This window comes from Neoarius graeffei, chromosome 3 (assembly GCF_027579695.1).
Source record: "Neoarius graeffei isolate fNeoGra1 chromosome 3, fNeoGra1.pri, whole genome shotgun sequence".
Lineage (NCBI taxonomy): Eukaryota > Metazoa > Chordata > Actinopteri > Siluriformes > Ariidae > Neoarius > Neoarius graeffei.
This window is the reverse complement of record NC_083571.1, coordinates 30,736,986-30,742,985: the sequence shown is the minus strand read 5'-3', so window position 1 is coordinate 30,742,985 and position 6,000 is coordinate 30,736,986.

Genomic DNA, 6,000 nt, shown 5'->3' with positions numbered 1-6,000 from the left:
TAGAGTCCCAGTAGTCTTCATCTTTGTCAGCATGGGCCCTGGCAAACTCTAGGTGGGCTTTTTTGTGCCTGGGCTTTAGGAAAGGCTTCTTTCGTGGACGGCATCCATGCATGCCATTCCTCTGCAGTGTACGCCGTATTGTGTCACGGGAAATAGTCACCCCAGTTTGGCTTTCTACTTCTTTAGATAACTGCAGTGAACTTGTATGCTGATTTTCTTCAACCCTTCTCATCAGAAGATGCTCCTGTCGAGGTGTTAACTTCCGTGGATGACCTGGACGTCTCTGTGAGATGGTCGCAGTTCCATCTTTCTTAAATTTTTGTACCACTTTTGCTACAGTATTCTGACTGATAAGTAAAGCTTTGCTGATGATCTTGTAGCCTTCACCTTTGTGGTGGAAAGAAATTATTTTCTTTGGGGAATTCTGAAGAGACAAGTTGAGCATCACTCTCCATCCAGCATCCAGTCACTAAAAGAGGTCGTTGTTGAAGAATGGAAAAAGACTGATGTTGCAAAATGTCGCCAACTTGTTCATTCCATGCCTAGAAGACTTGGTGCTGTCATTAAAAATCATGGAGGCCATTCAAAGTACTAGATGTAGTAGTTTTTGTTGTGGGGTGTACTCATTTTTGCACCACCCTAATTTGAGTAAAACTGAAGAATGTGTAATCGAGGTTATATTATTAATCTTACTTTCACGTTATAAGTTAAGCAGATGTTATATTAAACTTTGTCTTGTCAGCATTTTGGAAATTGTTTGTGTTCATTGAGATATTGTTTAAAATCAGGGCTTTGAACCAGAATTTTTTCCTATTGGTTCGTTCCGAACAGAAACGGAATTTTAACGTTTCCGGTTTTGGGTTCCACCATTAAATAGACGTTCCCGAACCGGTTAGAACAAAAAAATTTCGTTCCCGGAACGGTTAATTACGTTCCCTGTCAGCTGTTTAACAAATGGCTATAAAATTATGTCTCTGTCTCATCCAGCTTAAGCCAAATGTAGGCTAATTCTATTACAACCTTCATTAAATAAGACAAGAAATAATTCAAAACAATTATTATTTCAAATGTTGGCGATTTGGATTCTCAGTATGTCTTCCCATCTACACAAACAGAAAAAGTGCCAAAAATGAAAGATAATTCGTTTAGTGTGTTACCAAAGGCTAGTCAGGCCCTATAGAGGGCTACCGCATGACGTCACCGCGCCGCGAGATTTTGTTAGGCGCCATATTGGAAGACCAAGTACACATCTATGCAAGTACATACATTCATAAAACAAACTACACCTGAAATGTAGCCAGGGCCGGTTCTGCCCTAATCTGGACCCGGGTGCAACATCGCGCAACCCCCCCCCCCCCCCCCCCCCAAAAAAAAGTGCCTAAATCAGGACAACCATCACATAACTATAAACATTTTATATCAACTATTTTAACTAAATGGGCTATAGTAAATAAGCCTGCAGGCAGCCACGGCAGGCTGCCTCAGAAAAGTAACCATTCAATGACAACTGAAAGCCTGCAGCCACGGTGGGCTGCCTTAAAAACTAACCATTTGTCCTACCTTAAAACTCGTTTTGCATTTTCTGCCTCCTTTTTTGTATTTTCGACCCTCCGTTTATTTTCTTTCCTTTTCTGAAAACCCGATTTGTGTCCAGACATTTTGTTCTGCTACCAACGAACTAGCTCGTCAGGTCTCGTCTCTCGAGCCCGCGATGATTCCCGTGGGAAGGGCAACAACTGATACATTTTTACAAACAGCCAATAGGGAGGTTGCATCGTTCAGGCTCTTCTTTGCTCAGACACTCAGTAATGCACTTACTCACTTTATCACGTGGAGACGTGATAGCAGTCCACCTTCCCGCTCTCTCCATTCAGTCAGCGAACGTCACACAGGAAGTGAACCCCAGCGGGTCATAGAAACTTGCACAGGAGAAGAATGACCTTTATTTGTAGGCTACGGAAACTTTGAGGAACGAAATAAAAACCGGTATTAACCGGTTACCATTATTTTTAATAAGCGTTTCTGTTCCGGAACATAAAAAATAATAAAGTTTCTGGTTTCGTTTCTGTTCCATGTGAAATAGAAAAAGTTCCCGGTTTTCGTTTTCGTTCCTTGAACTGGTTCAAAGCCCTGTTTAAAATGTTACTTTTCAAAGGGGGTGGACTCGTTTACACTGAGCAATGTATTTAAAAAATAGATTTATTTTTTAGGAAATGCCTGTTCCTTACTAGTTACATTCACTTTATAGCTCCAGTGAAAATCTCAAGACAACAAACTAATCAACTCCATCTGGAGTAAGGGAAAACTTGTGGGAATGTGATTTTCTTTTGCAGAACTATTCCATTAAACCAGCTGTTGGATTAAAGACCTTTGTACACAGACCTTCTCATGATGAGAACTGGATTTCTAATCAGGAATTCATCAAACCTGTAGTGTTCTAGATTTTTTCCCCTTTACTTTCGTGAATCTCTTAATGCCATTCTTATCAGCAAACCAGAAATCTAGTCTCTCAGTCTCTGAATTCTTCATAGAGAAACCACTTTATTTATTTATTTATTTATTTATTTATTTTTACTTTGATCCGATTTGCCAGTTCTGTTAATCCTGCTTTGAAATGAAGTTCTTCTTCCTGCCTTGGATCCCTTAATCCTACTTTTGACCTCCACCATGTCCTGTATATCTCTTTTCTTATTTTCTTATCTTGCTTCATGCCTTTCCTGCTTGTTCCTGATTCTGAGTCTTTCTGCCTGTGGTATATACAACTATAAGATAATCAATCCATTACTTTTTAATTGCAATTGTAGTGCTTTTATTAATGTACATGTTACCAAGATTAATTGAAATTAAAATCACTACTATGCAGGCCAGAGTTCTAAATAGGCCTTTTCAGTGTATCAGACCGATACGCAATGTTTCCTTACCGCTACACCCACAATATTGCCGACGTGCCTGTAAAAGTTGCTGCTACGCTAATAAAAAGACTTGTCAACCTTGAAAATGTGGTCTTTTGTTTAATTTTTTCTTGTTATCCCCATGCGGCAGTGATGGTGTGCTGCCATGTGAATGTTCTACATTCGGACAGGCTCCACTCCCCGTCCACATAAGCGCCCAGTGCATAGCTGCCCGAGTCGTTCCATGTGGAGATTGTCACTGATCGTGCTAGTCTGGTTTACCTCCTTCCTTATGCTGTATTCGTGGTAAAGTGCCATCCGTGTTAAGAGGCTCTCGCGCCATGCACGTAATATCTGCCAGTCCCCGAGTTAGATCTGGATAGTCATGTATTGCAATTCATTGGCTGAAGCTGAAAATAAAGCTGAGACTTGGTGAACATCAACTGGTTGTTTTATTCTTATTCCATAAATATGTCACTAATATAGTTGAATATTAATAAAATATCATCATTCATAAGCTCGCACCAAACTACAGAACAAATGAATGCTTAAAAACTGTCATATCTGAATCTATTTTCCTCTTCTTTATAGAATATATCAGACTCTTTCACTCTCTGGCTATGGTTCATTTAGGCTACTGTGTCACGTTCTTCTCTTTCTCCTGATTGGCTGTGTGTCACTGTGTAGTTCAACTTATTTTATTGCTGATGTTGAGGCCTGATAATGTTTGATATATTTTTTCTCTCCTGAGTCAATGATTTGTTTCATTAAAATAATCTTTAGAGCATTATTGGACAGCAGAATACATGCCTTTAATCAGCATCAGTTTGAGGTGTTTATTTCCAATCCATAGCAGGAATTCTCTCTCGTACGTTCTTAGTGCACACATGTCTTGCAATAGGAAGACAAAAACGAAATATATGTTTGGCATGCTTGCAACTGGAACAAGCTGTTCTGATTGTGATTTGTTTTTACTTGTTAGTTAAATCCTTGAGATTTATCTTTACTCGCACCTTCTGCTCCCTGCTTAATGAAGGTGATGTTGAACAGTAATGTCTTTCTTCTTTTCATAAGGCTATGATCATAATGTGTGATTATAATGGTACATAATGTCTCTGTTCTTTCATACAGTGGTGTAGTCTAAACCAGTGATGTAATGCTTTATCACACATTTATGTTATACATAGAGAGCTTACCTTCGTCAATTAAATCACCATCATCATCATCATCATCATCCAATCATATAGCTACAACACTCTTGAATATAAATATATACTCATGTTTGTCCTGAAATATCTCTGAACAGCTGTGTCTGTGTCAGTGACTGTTTGCTCCTGGATCAATCCGTGAGGCAGAATCTCTTCAGCGGCAGAACTCTATATTCCTAGATCATACTTTGTCAATTCAACCTCCTTTGCTACAGACAGCTCAAAACCTAACAGTTTTCTGGGGGCTTGTCCTGGATAAATGAGTTTTATTGGGAATGGAATTGGCTCGTGTGCTTGGGGTCTTTATTTTTCTGTAAAGTTGCTTTGCTACAATGTCTGTTGTTAAAAGCACTATAGCACCATTGCAAGACCTCAAACTTAAAGACGAAGAAAGTCCAGTGTTGCAAGCATGCATTAGATCCTTTCAAACAATGAACTTGAACTTTGTAGCAAAGCCCATCTGATATGGCGTCAAGTTGATAAAACTGTCTTCAGTGCTGAGCACAACACTAATGTTCAGCGGAATTTTCAGGGACTTCCCTAAAAAATAAAGTTCAGCCACTTTGTGTGTGTGTGTGTGTGTGTGTGTGTGTGTGTGTGTGTGTGTGTGTGTGTGTGTGTGTGTGTGTGTGTGTTAAATTCCTTTGGAAATTAGTGTAGAATTTGTGTATCTTGGAACACCTTGCTTACACTTTCTCCCCAGCATCTCCGCTTGTTTTGTTTTTCCAAGGAACTGCTGAATACCTAGATGGCTCCTCACATCTTCTTGATTTATAAACAGTCAAGGTCATATGTTAATTAGGGGCAGTAGCAGGTACATTCATATATATGAATGACACATTTTTCAAATTTGGTGCACAAGTTTTAAATTTATTTTGGGTTTTCTGAAATCAGCACAAGGGCGGCATGGTAGTGTAGTGGTTAGCACTGCCGCCGCACAGCAAGAAGGTTTTGGGTTTGAGCCTAGTGGCCAACAGGGGCCTTTCTGTGTGGAATTTGCATGTTCTCCCCGTGTCTGTGTGGGTTTCCTCTGGGTGCTCTGGTTTCCCCCACAGTCCAAAGACATGCAGGTTAGGCTAATTGGTGGCTCTAAATTGACTGTGAATGTGAGTGTGAATGGTTGTTTGTCTCTATGTGTCAGCCCTGTGATAACCACTTGTCCAGAGTGTACCCTGCCTCTTGACCATAGTCAGCTGGGATAGGTTCCAGCTTGCCTATGACCCTGCACAGGATGAGTGGTTACGGATGATGGATGGATGAAATCAACACAGGGTCAAAATTATACACACAACACAGTTAACCCTTTGATGCAAAACATATGCACACCCCTTCTAATGCACAACATGGGTCAAAAATGACCCGCATTCATTTTCCAGGTTATTTCATGCTGACTGAGTTTTTCTTTGCTCTGTCTTTTGAAATCAATTTATTTTATGATTGACTATTCCAAGTATTCTTTAAATATCTTGTTTTTAATTACCACAAATCATTAATGTAATTTTTTCTTTCCTACTTTATGAACAAAAATACTTTTTATATTACTACACATGGGTCATCCAAGTGTGATTTAAAATTAAATGTCTTAATACTATAATAATAATTTGTTTCAAGTAATTACTTTAGCAGTGAATGGGGCCAGTTATTTATTTATTAACTATGTAGTTAGCTAAGCCAACTACAATAAAATTAGCTAACTAAAGTAGAATATGCCAACAGCTCGGTAGCTAATAGTAATTACTTGTAACTTTCTGACAAGTAATCGACTCACTCTCAAGGTAACCTAAACATCATCAAATTTTTTTCTAAGGTAATGTTAAAACAATTGAAAAACATTACTTCCATGTATTAGATGGGCAAAGGGCGCTGTGCTGAGCTGTGAAATGTCTGACACAACCACAATT